The sequence below is a fragment of the Vombatus ursinus genome, unplaced genomic scaffold (assembly GCF_900497805.2).
Source record: "Vombatus ursinus unplaced genomic scaffold, bare-nosed wombat genome assembly UNPS02010193.1, whole genome shotgun sequence".
Classification (NCBI taxonomy): Eukaryota; Metazoa; Chordata; class Mammalia; order Diprotodontia; family Vombatidae; genus Vombatus; species Vombatus ursinus.
The window spans coordinates 7,850,719-7,870,219 of NW_020949971.1; the positions used below are offsets into that span (position 1 = coordinate 7,850,719).

General features: G+C 41.1%; 1 pseudogene; it reads right to left on the reverse strand.

Moving 5' to 3' along the window:
* Positions 1 to 18,690, reverse strand: part of LOC114036967 — a 33,030-nt pseudogene extending 14,340 nt beyond the window's left edge.
* Between the last annotated feature and the right edge of the window lie 811 nt (positions 18,691 to 19,501).

The following is a 19,501-nucleotide window of genomic DNA, read 5'->3' on the forward strand; positions in this document are numbered from 1 at the left end:
TCAGAGGACCAATGACATCAGGAGAGTGAATTGGATTGAAGTGAGGCAGAGCTGTGCAAAGTCATCAACTTTACTCTCTCCTCCAAAGTCATCAGTCCAGTGGCAAGACGTAGGTCAAGATGACTGCTGATGGCCCAAATGCAGTGGGAGACCTTGGCCTTTTTAAGCTAGGGTCTTTGCCAGGTCTCAGTTTGTCTGAGGCAGCACCCATTCAGTGCTCAAAGGGCAGGTAAGAATTGAGACAAAAGCTGACCTATTTTGCCTTCACAAAAATATCAGTCTGGGACAGAAGACTCTCAGAGCTTCTAGGCAAAACAGAAAACAATTGCTATTTATACTCATTCTCAACCATCAAAACTCAAACAATGAGCAAGAGAGGCTGGGGCCAGGTGGTTAAACAATGAAAGCCAGAGTGATTTGGGTTTAGAAGTATAGTCAGATAGCTCCATTTGAATCACAATGGGCTTTTTCAAAGCCTGTTTTTTCAGAGTTATAGTTCACAAAAACATAAATGAAAACTACACAAGACAAAAGGTTTTGAGGAAAAAAATAATGATACAATAAATAGACAAGGAAGAAAAAACCTAACCTCCAAACCTGAAGATATCTTGCAAAGTATAAGTAATTAAAATTATATTTCTCTGGAGAGAACACCCACATGTAAGGGTATAACTCCCCATGTGCACAGAGGGACAGGAGGAGGAGGCCGGTCTGGGTCCCTAGGAGGCTGCTACTTCTACTACCAAATTTTGGTTCATCCTTCCTTCTCAAAGAGGATCAGTGACATCGTAAGGGTGATGTCTTGACTTGTGAGTGACTTGAATGTAAGCAAGGTAGAGCTGTGCGAAGTCAGCAGCCTCACTCTCTCTTCCAGAGTCATTGGAATCCAGTGGCAGGACATGAGTCAAGACAACTGGAAATGGCTCACAGAAGGCAAGATTTCAACTGGGTCTTGAAGGATGTAGGGCACGTTGTCTCTAACCTTAGTGTGTCACCTAGAGCCCTGAGAAGCCAAGTGACTTTCCTAGAATCACACAGCCAAGGTTGTCAGAGGTTGAACTTGAAGCTAGGTCTTTCTGGCTCAGAAGCTCCTCTCTGTGCCTTCCACCATGGTGCCCCTAGAGGCACTCATATTAAGAAGTTTGTAAGATGACTAGCACCTACCTCAGAGGGCAAGTCTGAAAATGCTACATATCTGCTAACTATTGTTATATTATTGTGATCACCTCCATTTTTCAACTGAAGAAACTGAGGCTTAAGGAAATATGAGTTAGTATTAAAGGCTAGAATGAAAGCTCTGGCAGATCCCAACAGAATGAGAACATTTCAAATATGGGCTCAAGGTAGGAACTGGCACAACCCTTATGTGAGGTTGAACTCAAGTCTTCCTGACTCCAAGTGCGGTGCTCTCACCCACTGTGCCAGCTAGCTCCTCCTTACTGGCTCTATGAGAAAACAGAGATTCCTCGGTGTGGTCTCAGCTCTCCTCCAAACTACATTTCTCCTCTTGACCAACTCTACATTTTGGCCAATCTGAGTTATTAACAGTTCCCTCTGATTTCAGGCAAGCCATCAGCCAAACCTGGCATATTCTCCTTGCCCATCTGGGACTCTCAGAATTCAGATTTTCATTCAAGGCTCTAGCAGAGAGAAAAAATAGTCTTTGTTTTTGCCGAGAAAAGGGTTGAAGCTTTCCTCTTCAACCAGAGGAGTTTATATTTGATCCTAGAGGTAACAGGGAATCATTAAAATTTAAGCAGTAGGATAGTGACATGGTCAAGTTTGCATTTTAGGAATGAATCCTGAAGGATTCTATGAGGATTTCTATGTGACATCTGCTTTGAGAGGGGAAGGGAACTACCATTTATTATATGCACACTATGTGTCAGGTACTGTGCTAAGTGGTTTACAAATGTTATTTCATCCGATCCCCATAACAATCCTGCGAGGTAGATGCCATTATGATCTCCATTTCACAGTTCAGGAAACTGAGGCAGGGAAAGGTTAAATGACTTACCCAGGGTCAATAGGCAGTTTGTAATTTAACTTATCAACAAGGTTTTTCTTGTTTGTTGTTCAGTCATTTATAGTTGCGTCCAACTTTTTGTGACCCCATTTTGGGTTGTTGTTTTTTGTTGTTTTTTTTTTTGGCAAAGATACTGGAGTAGTTTGCCATTTCCTTCTCCAACTCATTTTATGGATGAAGAAACTAAGGCAAATAGGGCTAAGTGACTTGACCAGGGTCACATAGCTAGTAAGTGTCTGAAGCCAGATTGAACTCAGGAAGATGAGCCTTCCTGTCTCTAGGACCTGCACTCTATCCACTGTCACCTAGCTGCCCCATAGCAACAAGGTTAATAAGTGTCTAAGGTCTAGGTCATCCTGACTCCAGGTCTGATGCTCTAGCCACTGTGTCATCTAGCTGCCTCAGAATCTTAGAGCCTTGTGTATGAGGTGATGCATTTTATAGACAAATTCACTCATAAAGATTGGTCTACAAAGCACAGGAGTGCATCAGCAGAGGGAGTATTCCACCAAAGAAATATCACATCCTCGAACTGTTGAAGCAATGCTCAAAACTGCATCAAAATTCCCCTATTTCTGCCCTGACTACTTCTGCTCCTAACTGCACTTTATGAAAGATCCCTGGTTTTGAGCCAGATGACCCTGATCCAGATGTCCCACTGGGTGTGTATTACCTGTGTGACTTTGACCAAGTGTCTTTGTCAAATGACGGGATGTGACTAATGGTTTATGAAGCCCCTTCTAGGTCTCATCCATAATCCTGTGATTTGGTAATTGGGAATAACATTCGTTGTTCAGTAATCCAGATATTAAAACCCAGGAAGCAGAAAACCTCTTGAGGATATGATGCTTTCACCTTCAATTTTCCATCCAGCTAAAACAAAAATTTAATACAAAAGGACAGTGGGAAAATGTTGTGGATTTTTGTTGATTGAAATGTTGATCATAGGTTTAGAGCTAGGAGGGCCAAAAAGTGAAGTTCAACGTGTTTGTTTTATAGATGAGGAAACTGTGGCAAAGAGAGAGATGACCTGTTCAGGATCATATGAGTAGTAAGTGCCTGAGGTGGGGTTGACAAGCTGAGGGGGCAAGGAAGGTGATCATCCCACTGTACTCAGCCCTTGTCAGATCATAGCTTTAATACTAAGAGCAGCTCTTGTTTTATTCATCTCAGCAGGCACTTTATAAAGTGCTTACTACTAGGTTGGAGGCAAGAGATAAAAAAGAATTGAGATATAACAAAGAGATGAAGAGAGAAAATGAAAACAATCTCCCCCCTCAAAGAATTTGGCTTTTGTTGAGGGATACAAGAAGGCACAGATCAAGAGTGCTCATTTTAGGAAACATTAAGTTTCCCAATCTGTAAAATGAGGATAATATCACCTCCCTCACTGGACTATTGTGAGGATTACATGAGATAACATTGATAAAGCCCAGAGCTTCATAAGCCCTAAGAGCCATTTGAGTGCTCGCCATTATCGTTATTAACAGTTAGGAGAATTAAGGAAGCAAGCACAGGGAAGGAAGCAGCTAGGAGAGCTGAGCCTTGAATGAAAATCTGAATTCTGAGAGTCCCAGATGGGCAAGGAGAATATGCCAGGTTTGGCTGATGGCTTGCCTGAAATCAGAGGGAACTGTTAATAACTCAGATTGGCCAAAATGTAGAGTTGGTCAAGAGGAGAAATGTAGTTTGGAGGAGAGCTGAGACCACACCGAGGAATCTCTGTTTTCTCATAGAGCCAGTAAGGAGGAGCTAGCTGGCACAGTGGGTGAGAGCACCGCATTGGAGTCAGGAAGACTTGAGTTCAAATCCTACCTCAGACACTAGCTGTGTAGCCTTGGTCAAGTGACTTGGCCTCAGTCTCAGTAATTTAGGGGGAAGGTCTTGCCATCTGGCAGGGGTCAGGAAAGGCTTTATGCAGAAGGAGGTGCTTGAGGTGAGACTTCAGGGAAGCTATAGGTGAGGATGGAGGGCATTCCAGATACAAAAGATAGTGCCATGGCACTGGCCATGGGAGATGTGACTGTGGATCCAGAATGGTAAGAAGGCCAGTTTTGCTGGATGGTAGAGGCCATAAAGGGAAGAAAAATGTAATAAGGCTGGAAAGATATGTCGGTGTCATATTATGAATGGTCTTAAATGTCAACCAGAGGAGTTTATATTTGATCCTAGAGGTAACAGGGAATCATTAAAATTTAAGCAGTAGGATAGTGACATGGTCAAGTTTGCATTTTAGGAAAATAATACTGTCAGTGGTGTGAAAGGGCAGATGGGAGAAGAGAGAAACTTAAGGCAGAGAGACAGGATTTTATAAGTGGATTTCCAGTGGAAAGCTTCAACCCTTTTCTCGGCAAAAACAAAGACTATTTTTTCTCTCTGCTAGTGTCCTGATAGTGATAAAGTATTCTAATAGTTATAAAAATAAAAACGAGGCAGCCATGGTGCAGTAACAAGGCAATGAATTTTGGAGTTGCAGGAACTGAACTGAAATCCCAGGTTGGCTACTTGTTACCTACATAACCTCAGGCAAGTCAAGTAACCTGTCTGCACCTCAGTTTCCTCTTCTGTAAAATAGAGTGCCAGACTTCATCTCTGCCCTTGTGGGTGAGAGTAAGCATTCACTTCTTCCTTCTCCTTCTTAGAATTCCAAATTTCTTTCATAAGCAGAACTTAACAAAATAAGGCAAACCAAAAGCCCATCTCAACTGCCACCTCCTATGTGAGGCCTTCCTTGATGCCCTGGGTGCTAAGGACCCACAGTTATTTTTCATTTACTTTGCATATATCACATATTTGCTCATCTCTGTCCATGTTGTTTCTGCCATAGAAAGTGTTGTCTTGGAAGGTGGAGAGCATTCCTGTTTTTACCTCTGCATCACCAGCATTTAACACAAAGTCTGGTACATAATAAATGATTAATTGTTGAGAGTGGAGTGTAACAATGAGAAGAGTACTGACTCTGCAGAAAAAGGTTCAAATCCTGATTGATATTTACTAGCTGTGACCATGGGCATATCAATTGGGATACTTGGTAGCTCTGGTGTGAAGACGGACGTAGAAGAGGAGCGTGAATCATACACAGAAATTGTGTAAAAAGGATTGGATTCAGAGTCAGGAAATGTGGGTTCGAATCTCAGCTCTCTTAGTGTGTATGTCAGTACTTAATACCATCACCAATATGACCTTGGGTAAATCTCTTAACCTCTCTGTGCCTCAATTTTCTCATTTCTAAAATGAGGGGGATGAACGGATGAACTTTAACTAGTTGTAAGTCAATGATTCTATGAAGCTGCCTACCTTCCTGGGCCTCAGTTTCCTCATTTACAAAATGAGAAGATTTAGACTAAACGGCCTCTAAGGTCCCTATCAACTGTAGATCTATGATTGATCAAACATCATGTCTGTTCCAGACTTTCTGTATCTTTAAATTTCAAATGCAAAACTGACCAGAAAAAATGACAAATATGTCACATTGGAAAGGATGACTATAAACTCATTCTGGTGCCTCGTATCTCTTTGTGTTTGAAACACCATTGAGTGCCATCAGAGACAAACCAATTCTTTTTTTTTAAATTAATAAATTTATTTATTTTTAGTTTTGACCATTTACTTCCACAAGATTTTGAGTTCCAAATTTTCACCCCATCTCGCCCCTCCCCCCACCCCAAGATGGCACGCATTCTGAATAGCCCTCCCCCTAGTCTGCCTTCCCTTCTATCTCTCCCCCTCTTCTCTTATCCCCTTCTCCTTCTATTTTCCTGTATGGCAGGACAGATTTATGTAACCTATTTCCTGTATTTCTATTTCCCAGTTGCATGTGAAAACATTATGTGTTTTTAAAACTTTGGGTTCCAAATTTTCTCCCTTCCTCCCTCCCCACCCACCCTCATTGAAAAGGCAAGCAACTCGATATAGGCTATACATGTGCAGTTATGCAGAACACTTCCATAGTATACATGCTGTGAAAAACTAAATCTATTTCCCTTAATCCTATCCCGCCCCCATCCCATTTATTCTATTCTTTCTTTTGACCCTGTCCCTCCTCAGAAGTATTTGCTTCTGATTACCCCCTTTCCCAATCTGCCCTCCTCTCCATCATCCCCCTACTCTCTTGTCCCCTTCCCTTCCTATTTTCCTGTAGGGTAAGACAGATTTCCATACCCAATTGAGTGTGTATGTTATTCCCTCCTTAAGTCAAATCCTATAAGAATAAGATTCATTCATTCCCTCTCAGCTTTCCCCATTTCCCCTTCACTGTAAGAGCCTTTTCTTTTCTGTTTGTTTTTTTTGTGAGATAATTTACCCCATTCTACCTCTCCCTTTCTCCTTCTCCTAGTATAATCCTCTCTCACCCCTTAATTTTATTCTCCAGATATGACCCCTTCATCTTCAACTCACCCTGTGCCCTCTATCTATCTATATATCTATATACATACACATAATTTTTTCGCTCCAACTACCCTAATACAGACAAAAGTCTCATGAGTTACAAATACCATCTTTCCATGCAGGAATGTATACAGTTCAACCTTAATAAGTCTCTTATGATTTCTCTTTCCTGTTTATCTCTTCATGCTCCACTTGAGTCTTGTATTGGAAAGTCAAATTTATCTATTCAGCTTTCGTCTTTTCATCAAGAATGCTTGAAAGTCCTCTATTTCACTGAATAACCATTTTTCCCCCTGAAGAATTATACTCACTTTTGCTGAGTAGGTAATTCTTGGTTGTAAGAATTGGTAATTGGTAATTGGTAATTTTCTATCTCCTTTGCCCTCTGGAATATTATATTCCATGCCCTGTGGTCCCTTAATGTAGAAGCTGCTAAATCTTGTGTTATCCTGATTGTGTTTCCACAATACTTGAATTGTTTCTTTCTGGCTGCTTGCAATATTTTCTCCTTGACCTGGGAACTCTGGAATTTGGCTACAATATTCCTAGGAGTTTTCCTTTGGGGATCTCTTTCAGGAGGTGATCGGTGGATTCTTTCCATTTCTATTTTGCCCTCTGGTTCTAAAATATCAGGGCAGTTTTCCTTGATCATTTCTTGAAAGATGATGTCTAGGCTCTTTTTTTGATCATGGCTTTCAGATAGTTCAATAATTTTTAAATTCTCTCTTCTGGATCTATTTTCCAGGTCAGTTGTTTTTCCAATGAGATATTTCACATTGTTTTCTAATTTTTCATTCTTTTGGATTTGTTTGACAGTGTCTTGATTTCTCATAAAGTCACTAGCTTCCAATTGCTCTATTCTAATTTTGAAGGAAGTATTTTCTTCAGTAATCTTTTGGACTTCCTTTTCCATTTGGGCAATTTTGCTTTTTAAGGCATTCTTCTCTTCATTGGCTTTTTGGACCTCTTTTGCCATTTGGGTTAGGCTATTTTTTAAGGTGTTATTTTCTTCAGGATTCTTTTGGGTCTCCTTTAGCAAGCTGTTAACTTGCTTTTCATGATTTTCTTGCATCACTCTCATTTCTCTTCCCAGTTTTTCCCCTACTTCTTTTACTTGCTTCTCAAAATCCCTTTTGAGCTCTTCCAAAGCCTGGGACCGATTCATATTTTTTGGCTTTGGATGTAGGAGCTTTGACTTTGTTGTCTTCTTCTGGTTGTATGTTTTGAACTTCTTTGTCACCAAAGTAAGATAATATAGTCTGACTCTTTTTGTGCTGCTTGCTCATGATCCCAACCAATTACTTGAGTTTTAAACTCTTTGTTAAGGTAAGAGTCTGCTTCCAATGTGGATAATGTACTGTCCCAAGTTTTGAGGGTTTGTACAGCTGTTTTCAGAGATACTTCTAGGGACCTGAAAATTTTCAGTTCTTCCAAGGTTCTACGATAAGGGGTGAGGTGTTTCCTCTCCACCTCCGCAACAAGCTCCACCACGCCAGCATTCCTCCTCGCCCCGGGACTGCCCCTCAGAACTGTGACCCAGATCCAAGCATGGGCAAAGCAAGAGATTCCTGCCTCAGCACTGGCAAAGAGATCCCTGCAATCCCCCTCTGATCAGCCACTCTATTCCCCTTCAGTCTGTGGGCCAGAAACTCAGGAGGCAGCCACTGCCCTGGGGGCGGCTGAGACCTAGCTTCTTCTGTCACTGCAGTCACAGACTTTTCCCACTGGCCTTCTAAGTTGTCTTTGGTGTTCGTGGGTTGAGAGGTCTGGAAACCACCACAGCTGCCCACAATTCAGTCCTCTGAGGCCTGCTCTAGGTTCGCTGAGGCCTGTGTGCCCAAGCTGAACTGCACTCCTCTCCCCACCCACCGCAATATACCTTTCTGATCAGCCATCCAGGTTGTCTTGGGCTGGAAATTTGTTTTACTCTTTTTTTGTGGGTTCTGCTGCTTCAGAATTTGTTTAGAGCATTTTTTATAGGTATTTGGAGGGGTTTGAGGGTGAGCTCAAGCAAGTCACTGCTTTCCCTCTGCCATCTTGGCTCCGCCCTACAAAACAATTCTTAGTTATGTTGGGGTGTGCGTGAGCAGAAAGTCTTCCTTTCACTAATCTTCCCCAAATATCTATTTTACTAGTCCTCTTCTAATTATAAAAAGCAGAGATTTGTGTGTTTTTTTCCTACCGTAGATGTATGTTGCCAAGCCAACCAGAATGAGGATATTTATTTGAAATAAATGAATCACTTGTTAGGTTACATTGAAATAAAGTGGATTCCCATTGATTGGGGAATGGATAGAAGTGAGGGATGTAAATGTAATAGAATATTACATTCCAGGAAGAAATGACTGAGTATTAGAAATTCAGAGCAATATGGGAGATTGGGAGGAACTGATGCATAATGAAACAAACAGAGCTCAAAGAGGATTATACATGATTCCAGCTATTTAAATGAAAAGACCACTAAAAGGAAGGAAATCTCTGAGTAACTGAAAAAAGAATGGAGATCCCAGAGAACAGATAATGTAACATACCTCCTCACCTCCTAGTGGAGAGTTGGGGGACTATCAGGACAAGATCGAATATCCATTATCAGATGTGAGCACCCCATCAGACTCTTTTGCTTATTAATTTTTCTTTGTCACAATGAAGACACTAATTGAAGAACTGAAATGGCTGGCATAAATGCAAAAGGCACCAATAAAACCCATTTTGAAAAAAAAATACTGAACCAAATAGCTTTACTCTAACTTGGATCCCACATATAATCCTGTCCTTTTCAGAATTTGTGATGTTTTGGCCGATCTTTCCATTTATCTTCACAGGGCTTCCGGGACAGGTAAGGAGATTGAGATAGTCTATTTCTCTTTTAAAGTTTTTCCATCTGACACGAAAAGAGCTTACACAACTTGTCCAGGCTTACTCAGTTTAAAGCTGAGCTGAACGTAGAGGACAAATCTTCCTAAATCATGGTATTTGCCCTTCCTGTCCAGTAAGCGATAGTACCAAGCCCATATATTCTCTCCTTGGAGTTCACAAAGCACCACCACTCACAGCAATTGTTTCTGTAAGAAATCAAAGGAGTTTAAAGCAAAATCCTTGTGGAGTTTCACAGAATCATGGCATCGCATGTATTCAGTCCAACATAACCTGGACAAGAATGCCCTGAACAACATACCTGAAGAGGGGTCATTCAACCTTTGCTTCAAGACCTCTAGTGAAAGAGAATCAGTGTCTACCTCTGGAGGCAGCCCATTCCATCTTGGCAATGTTCTAGTTCAGGGATTCTTAACCTTTTTCTGCTCTGAACCCCTTGGGCAGTTTGGTGAAGCCTATGGACCCTTTCTTAGAATGATGTCTTTAAAGGTATAAAATAAAATACATAGGATTACAAAGGAAAATAATCATATTGAAGTAGCCACCAAAATATTAAAATGACAACAACAAACAAGTTCACAGACCCCAGGTTAGCTCCTGCTCTAGTTGGTACAAAGTGTTGTTTTTTATTACTTTCACTCTTGTTGTTGTAGTTTTGATTTTGATTTTGATTTTTTTCACATTAAACTGTTTTAATGGTCTCAAAAATCTGTGACAGATTTTTGATCAAGCTGTTTCCATTAAAAAATCACTGATTTTAAAAACTAATAACTTAAAAGTGCCACAAAATATATGGTCCACAAAAGTATTCCTTTGCTCCTGAAGCTTTTACAATGCATTGTAATCATTAACCAGTCTTTTGCTATTAAACCTAATTGACCAACTGAGGCAAACAGTTCTGAGATCATTTTTCCACTGCTAACTAAGACTGGGGTGGCAGATGTTGTGCAGAATATTCGTTTAGCCCTTTAGGCAGATTTTGTGACCTTGCCAGTTCCAGCAGCCTTCTTGTCAACAGCCTCAATGACACCAACTGCAGGGGTCTGCCTCATACCAGGAACAGCAAAACAACTCAGAGGAGGATAGTCGGAGGAGCTCTTTACACACATAGGCTTTCCTGGAATCATGTCAACGATGGCAGCATCAGTGGATTTCAGGAATTTAGGGCCATCTTCCAGCTTCTTACTAGAACAATGGTCAATCTTCTCCTTCAGCTCAGCAAACTTGCGAGCAATGTGAGTGGTGTGACAATCCAGAACAGGCACATAGCCAGCATTGATTTGGCCTAAATGGTTCAGGCTAATGACCTGTGCAATGAAGCCAGCTGCTTCCATGGATGGGTCATTCTTCCTTTTTTTCCAATTTATTTATTTATTTTTAGTTTTCAACATTTACTTCCACAAGATTTTAAGTTCCAAATTTTCTACCTATCCCTCCCCTCCCCCCACCCCATGAAGGCCTGCATTCTGATTCCCCCTTCACCCAATCTGTTCTTCCTTCTATTACTCCCCCATCCCCTCCCCCTTCTATTTTCCTGTAGGGTAAGATAGATTTCTATACCCCTTTGCCTGTGTATCTTATTTCCCAGTTGCACACAGAAACAATTTCTAATAACATTTGTTTCTAAAACTTTGAGTTCCAAATTCTCTCCCCTCCTCTCTCTGTACCCACCATCATTGAGAAGGCAAGTAATTTGATATAGGTTATACATGTGTAGTCATGTAAAACACTTCCAGAATAGTCATGTTGTGAAAGACTAACCATTATTTCCCTTCATCTTATCCTAGCCCCCATTTATTCTATTCTTTCCTTTGTCCCTGTCCCTCCTCAAAAGTGTTTGCTTCTGATTACCCCCTCCACCAATCTGCCCTCTCTTCTATCATCCCTCCCCCTTATTATTCCCTTCCGCCCTACTTTCCTGTAGGGTAAAGTAGATTTCCATACCCAATTGGGTGTGTATGTTATTCTCTCCTTAAACCAAATCCAATGAGAGGAAAGTTCACTCATTCCCTCTCACCTCCACCCTCTTCCCCTCCACTGTAAAAGTTTTTTCTTGCCTCTTTTATGTGAGATAATTTATTCCATTTCCCTTTCTCCTTCTCCCAGTACATTCCTCTCTCACCCCTTAATTTTCTTTTTTAAATATTCCTTCATATTCAACTCACTCTATGCCCTTTATCTATATATATATTCCCTCCAACTACCCTAATAATGAAAAAGGTCTCACGAGTTACAAATATCATTTTTCCATTTAGGAATGTAAATAGTTTAACTTTAATAAGTCTCTTATGTTTTCTCTTTCCTGTTTATCTTTTCATACTTCTCTTGAGTCTTGTATTGGAACGTCAGTTTTTCTATTTAGCTTTGACTTCTCCAGAATGAATTAAATTCCTCTATGTCATTGAATGTCACTCCCCCCTCCTTACTTGATTTTCAAAATTGGTTACACTCAGTTTTGCATGGTAGGTAATTTTTGGTTTTAATTCTAGCTCCTTTGACCTTTGCAATATCATATTGCAAGCCCTACAATCCCTTAATGTAGATGCTGCTAAATCTTGTGTTATCCTGACTGTGTTTCCACAATACTTGAATTGTTTCTTTCTGGCTGCTTGCAATATTTTCTCCTTGATCTGGGAACTCTGGAATTTGGCTATAATATTCTTGGGAGTTTTCCTTTGGGGATCTCTTTCAGAAGGTGATCAGTGGATTCTTTCAGTTTCTATTTTACCCTCTGGTTCTGGAATATCAGGGCAGTTTTCCTTGATAATTTCTTGAAAGATGATGTCTAGGCTCTTTTTTTTGATCATGGCTTTCAGGTAGTCCAATAGTTTTTTAAGTCATCTCTCCTGGATCTATTTTCCTGGTCAGTTGTTTTTCCAATGAGATATTTCACATTGTCTTCTACTTTTTTCATTCTTTTGGTTTTGCTTTATAATTTCTTGATTTCTCATAGTCATTAACTTTCATTAGCCCCATTTTAATTTTTAAGGAATTATTTTCCACAGTGAGCTTTTGGAGCTCCTTTTCCATTTGGCCAATTCTGCTTTTTAAGGTATTCTTCTCCTCATTGGCTTTTTGGACCTCTTTTGCCATTTGGTCTAGTCTATTTTTTAAGGTGTTATTTTCTTCAGCATTTTTTTGGGTCTCCTTCAGCAAGCTGCTGACTTGTTTTTCATTATTTTCTTGCATAACTCTCATTTCTCTTCCCAATTTTTCCTCCACTTTTCTTACTTGATTTTCAAAATCCTTTCTGAGTTCTTCTATGGCCTGAGACCAATTCAAATTTTCCTGGAGGCTTTGGATGTAGGAGCTTTGACTTTGTTGTCTTCTTCTGGTTGTATGTTTAGATCTTTCTTGTCAGCAAAATAACATTCTATAGTCTGACTTTTTTTCTTGTTTGTTCATCTTCCCAGTCAGTCACTTGACTTTTTAGCTCTTTGTTAAGGTAGGCTCTGCTTCCAGTGTAGAGGGTGTACTGTCCCAAGCTTTGGGGGTTTTGTGCAGCTGTTTTCAGAGACACTTCTAGGGACCTGTAAGGTTTCAGTTTTTCCAAGGTGATATGTTCTAAGGAGAAGTGTTTACTTTTCTCCTGGCCTGTGCTCTGGTCTGTGAGTGACCACAAGCACCCTTTTCTACCCTGGGAAATGAGAGGAGGGTTCCCTCTCCACTACTGCCACAAGCTCTGCTATGTCAGCACTCCTCCTCACCCCAGACTGCCACCCAAGCCTGGGACCCACATCCAAGCATGAGCAAAGCAAGAAAATCTTGCCTAAGAGCCAGGAAAGAGATCCCTGCAATCCCTCTCTGATCAGCTGCTCAATCCCCCCATCACCTGTGTGGTCTGACAGCTCCAGAAACAACCCCTGCTGTTGTGGCCACTGCCCCAGGGCTGCACTAGAGCCAGGGCTGGACCATGCTCCTCTCACACCCAGGTCTGACAGACGTTTCCCACTGACCTTCTAAGTTGTCTTTGGCATTTGTGGGTTGAGAAGTCTGGAAACCACCTCAGCTCCCCTTGATTCACTCTCCTGAGGCCTATTCCAGGTTTGCTGGGCCCCGGTATTTGCCAGCCCAGGTGAACTGTGCACCTCTCCCAGCCCAGAGCAACAGACTTTTCCCATTGACCAGTCAGGTTGTCTTGGGCCGGAAATTTGTTTCACTCTGTCATTTTGTAGGTTCTGCTGCTCTAGAATTTGTTTAGAGTCATTTTTACAAGTATTTGGAAGGGTTTGTGGGAGAGCTCAAGCAAGTCTCTGCTTTTACTCTACCATCTTGGCTCTACCTGCATGGGTCATTCTTGTTATTACCAGTCACATTACCACTGTCGACATCCTTGACAGATACATTCTTGATTTTAAAATCAATATTATCCCCAGGCAGAGGCTCACTCAAAGCTTCGTGGTGCATTTCAACAAGTTGTACTTCAGTTGTAACATTGACTGGGACAAAAGTGACCACTGTGCCTGATTATAGAATACCAATCTCCACACAGCCAATAGGTACAGTAACAATATTATCAATGTTGTAGACATTTTGGAGGTGTAGACACGGGCTTGTCAGTTGGACAAGTTGGTGGCAGGATGCAATCCAAAGCTTCAAGCAGCATAGTTCCATTGGCATTGCCATCCTTATAAGTGACTTACTCTCCCTTGACCTAAGGTATGTTAGAGTTTGGCTCCACCATGTTATCACCATTTCAACTGGAAATTGGCCCAAGAGCTACTATGTCAGGGTTGTAGCCAATTTTCTTAAAATAGGCACTATCTTCCTTGACAATTTCCTCATATCTCTTCCGGCTATAGCAGGGCTCTGTGGAAACCATTTTGTTGATCCCAATAATCAAAGGTTTCACACCTAGTGTGTAGGCCAGAAGGCTCATGGGGAAGCCCCATTCTTTGAGATACCATTCTTTGAGCTTCAAATTCACCAACACTAGCAGCAACAATCAGGACAGCATAATCAGCCTGAGATGTTCTGAGATCATATTCCTGATAAAGATTCTGTGTAATAGAGTATCAAGAATGGTCACAGATAATGACAGGCAGGATGATTTCAAAAAACCTGGAAAGACATGAACTGAGGCATAGTGAAGTGAACAGAACCAGGAGAATTGCACACAGTAATAGCAATATTGTTTGATGAAGAACTGTGAATGACTTAGTTATTCTCAGCAATACAAAGATCCAAGACAATCCCAAAGAACTAAGGAAGAAGCATACTATCTGCCTCCTGGGAAAGAACTGATATTGTTTGAATACAGACTGAAGTGTGCTATTTTTCTCTTTCTTTCACTTTTTTCTTTTATTTGAGTCTTCTTGTATAAAATGACTAATATAGAAATGTTTTACATAATTGCACATATATAACCTATATCTGATTGCTTACCATCATAGGGGAGGAAGAGAGTGATAGAATTTGGAACTTAAAACTTTAAATAGAAATGTTTAGAAATTTTTAAAAAATGTAATTGGGAAATATTTAGCAAGACAAATAAAAATAATGTAAAACATTAAAAAAAATGGTCACATAATACTTCCTGGCCTCAAATTTCCACAGGAAGATATTAATATTGACACCACACTCATGTTCAGCCTTCAGCTTACCCAAGACCCAGATATGTTTGAAGGAGCTCTGTTCCATCTCAGCAGCTTCCTTCTCAAACTTCTCAATGGTTCTCTTATCAATTCCACCACATTTGTAGATGAGGTGGCCAGTAGTGGTGAACTTGTTAGAACCTATAAGTCCAATAATGACAATGTTAACTTGAGTCTTTTCCTTGCCCACTTTTGTGGAGGTTTAGTCATGGTTTTCATGATACTTATGTTGGTGGCAGTCCATTGTGAAAAAGTGGTTTTGGTTTTTTATTGATACCAAGACAAAATTTCCCTAGTAGTATTCCACCACCTCCCTCCTCCACCAACCTCATCCCTCAGTCTCACTTCCTCCATCTGCTTGTATTCACTGAAATCTGACTCCCCCTGTCCTCCACCCACCAATGACACAGCTTCTTTGGCCTCCCTTTCCAGCATTGGTTGCACATTCACTCATTCCTCTGACTTAATGGATAAGGTAGGAAAATTCCAATATTCCTAGCTCCCCGTTGACACTTCTAGGTTGTCCCTCTACCATCATCACTGAGTCACCACTCCTCCTTTGAAATTTACCCAGTCCATATATACCACCCTATCAATATTCTGCTAACTATTGTCTACCTGCCTCCAAGACACTCTTCCTTACTCAATGAATTCAATGACTGAGTCACAGTCTCTCTCCTCTTCAACTCCTGCCCTCATATTAAAGAACACATATACATATATACAATATATACATATATGCCATATATGTATATATGTGTATATATGAATGTGTGTGTAGCATCTCTCTTCATCTGATAATCTATTGGAAGTCTATTATTGTTCTCATTTTTGTCATGTCTCACCCTTCATGACCCCGTTTGATGTTTTCTTGGCAAAGATACTAAAGTGGTTTGCCATTTCCTTCTCCAGCTCATTTTATGGATGGTGAAATTGAGGCAAACAGGGTTAAGTGACCTGCCCAGTGTCTGAAGTCAGATTTGAACTTAGGAAGGTGAATCATCCTGACTTCAGGTCCAGCACTCTATCCACTGTGCCACCTATCTGCCCTATCGAGTAGATAGGGAAAGATTAAAGAGAGAATGAAGACCATGGAAGGGGAAAGATGCAGGAGAAGATGGAAGGAGTGGGGATCAAGGGTGCATATTGAGGAATTTACTTTTGCAAGGAGAAGGTCCACCTCCTCACATGAGATGAGTAAAAGATGAAGTAGTGGGGGAAGATGTCTCCATGATGTCATACAAGGAGAAGAGGAGAAGAGGGAACTCTCAGCAAATTGCCTCAGTTTTTTCAGCAAAGTATGATATAAGGTCGTCAGCTGTGTTGGTGGGTACTCTAAAGAACCCAAAAAGAAATGAAAGTGTTTGAAATAGCAGCTGTGGTGGGGGATAGCAAATTGATTAGGGAGGTGTGAAAGGATTGCTTTGCAGCAGTGAGAGAAAGTTGACATCATATAACATAAATTTGTAGCAGAACCAGTCAGCACAGTTTTGTCATTTCCTCTAGATCAGTTTAGCAGTACATGAATAGGCGGGAAGAGGATGGATAGTGGCAGGAATCCAGGGTTGGGATTTGGCAAGACATGATCTTCAACTGGACAAAGAGACAAGAGACTGCAGTGTAAAGTATAGTGCAGGGTTGAACCCAGATACTGAGATAGGGATGAGAGCAGTGCATGGGGTGATGGCCTCAGAAAGAACTGAGGTATGGGGGGCTTGAAGGACATGGTGAGGATGACAAACAGGTGTTGTAAGGCAGAGGAAAAAATGAAATAATCAAATATTGTGATCAGGGAAAGGAATCTCATGAACATCCAATGAACATGGAAGTCGAATTCTTATAGGCAATGGTAAAGGCATGACCATTTCTGTGTGTAGCTGAGATGGGGTGGAGAAATTGGTCATGAAAAGTGAGCAGTTTGCAGAACTGGGAGATTGAGATATTTAAAGGATCATTAGTGGGGTCCTTAATGTTGAAGTCCCTCAGTAGGAAGGCAGAAGTTGGGGAGAAAAGACTGTGAGCCATCACTGAACTCATTGAGGAAAGAGACATAACCTGGAGCTCAATAGGTAACAGCTGCCAGCATCTGGATTGGGTAATGCATTTGAAAATTGTGGATAGCAAAGAAAGAGAGGTTGCTGATTGGTGGTGCTGCAGGGAGATTCTGGATGCAACAACAGAGGGCAAGAATAAAAATTCTCTCAATCAGTTAACTATTCCTGGAAAGGAAGGCCAGGGATGCATCGGCAACAAAGACACAACCAAGACTCAGTGAGGGCCAGAAGGTGGAAGCAAAGAGAAATGAAAAGGTTTAAAATGAAAACAAGTGTATTCATTATGAAGCAGACATTCCAGAAAACACTTTGGAAGGGCAGGTAGATCTGGAGAGGGACTTTTGTGGGGAGGGGCTAAAAGGGATTTAAGTAAGGGAGTGGATGGTCGGGAATGAGGAATGGACTTTGTACATCACTAGAAAGGAGTTTGGAATCACTAAGACGGGGAAAATGAGGGGGAGGATGGAATATGTTGACCATTGCGAAATGAGGCCAGGGAGAGAAACAGCAGCTAGAGAAATTCAGTGTTGGAGGTGAGTGATTAGACGTTCAACCCCTCAAGATGCAACAATGTGGGAAGTGATGACATCGTTTACTGTGAAGTCCAGGAACCTTGCCTCACAGAAGGCAGGAGCAGATGGAAGAAGTGTGGCCTAGGGTCATCTGCTCAGGAGGCAGGAGGCAGCATTGGGAGGCAGGACTGGTCCAGGGTTAGCCTCTGGAGTCCTGGAAAGGCTGTGGGGTGAAGATCAGGTTCCAGCTTGATACCGAGCTCAAGGGACGCACTGGGAGCCCTGAAAGGAAGACTGAGCCCTGAGGTGGGGGGCTAGATCCCAGACTGGCACAGGACTTGCTGAATGCCCCAGAGAATTTCTTCCAAAGGAATCTTTCCTGTAATGGAGAAACAAGAAAACAAGACACTTCCTTCTCAGCCAGGAGGGCATATCAATGGGAAAAAAAATTTAGATCAAGACAGAGGCTTTTATATTTGGTCTTGAAGATAATAGAGATCCACTGGAATTTATTGAATGGCAGGGAGGCAGGAGATAAAGAAATAAGTAATGGCAAATCATGCATAAGGATGATATAGTCACACTTGCGTTTTAGGAAAATCAAGTTGACAGCTGAGAGCACCAATATGTATGCTGAAGGAGTGCAGAGAGATTGAAGTCTATGGACTGGAGTGGGGAAAGACTTGAGGGGCCATTATCTTAGGGTCATGTGGATACTAAACCTTCATAGAATCCAAATGAAAATATTAATAATTATAATAATAATAAATTATATAGGGGAGGGGAGTTCTCGAACTTTTTGTGCATTGTAGACTCCATTGTCAGTCTGATAAAGCCTACTGATTCCTCAAAGTAAAGTTTTTTAAAAGCAAAAAATAAAATGTGTAATAGGATTACAAAGGAAGCCAATTTATTGAAACACATTTGTCAAAATATTAACAAAACAAGTTTTTGGACCCCAAGTTAGGAACCTTGAAAGACACATTCCATCAGGAAAACCACGAAGGAGAACTCCATCCAAAAGGACAGATGTGCACTGATGGGAAGATAGATCGGGCGCTGAGGTTTCGACTGTCTGAAAACGGCGGAATCACTGGGTCATAGAGGTGGAGCTCTTAGGGGCTAGCTGGTCAGCCCCTTCACTTCAGAGAGAAGGTTACAGAGGAGCAGGGAAGGCGCATGCCTCTCCCTCCCCCATTCCAGCTCACCCAGGCAGTAAATGTCAGAGGGACAACTGCCATGGCTCCCATTCCTCCACAGACCTTCTCCTTTAACTTTCCTGCCTTCTAAACTTTTCTTCTTTGCAGCACTGTGATTTATAAATTCTGGACATTTTGTTCATCTTAGAAGAAGGAGGATCTAATCAGTAAAAATGGTAGTGGAGGCAACAGGTCCAGTGCATGAGTCTTTCAATGTTAGTTGCAGGGGACATCAGAGGTTCAGCTGGAAGGGACCTTAGAGATCATCTCATTCAATCCCTTTGTTTTGTAGCTGTGGAAACTGAGACCCAGAAAAGTTAAATAAGTAACCTCAGGCCAAATGGAGAATAAATAGCAGAGATGGGAATTCATCCCAGAACCTCTGGCTTTTGTTGATGGCTATTATTTAGAACAAAATTGTCAATACAGGGTGTCCCAAAAGTTTTAGTGCAGCTATGAGCTTGTTATTTAAGTCACTAAAACTTTAATAGATTAAAAGTGCACCAAGATTTTTTTGGATACCCTGTATCCAAACTAGTAACTCTTTTGTCTCTCTATATTTCCAGCGTCTAGCATAATGCCTAGCATGCTCTAGGTGCTTAATTAATGCTTCTTAAATGAAATCAAATTGAATGTGGAAGTTGTGTTCTGTTCTTTAAAAAAAAAATTCAGGAAGATTTCTGAGTCTCTCTTGCCTTTTTGCCTTTTTAAGGAAAGTAAACTCATTACCAAAAACAAAAATAAAGTGATATTTTTCGAAGGCATTACCAACCCTCATGAGATCACAGACAGATGGAGGTATCAAAGTCTCCAGGAAAATATTTGACGATTCTCCTTGATAATAACAATTATC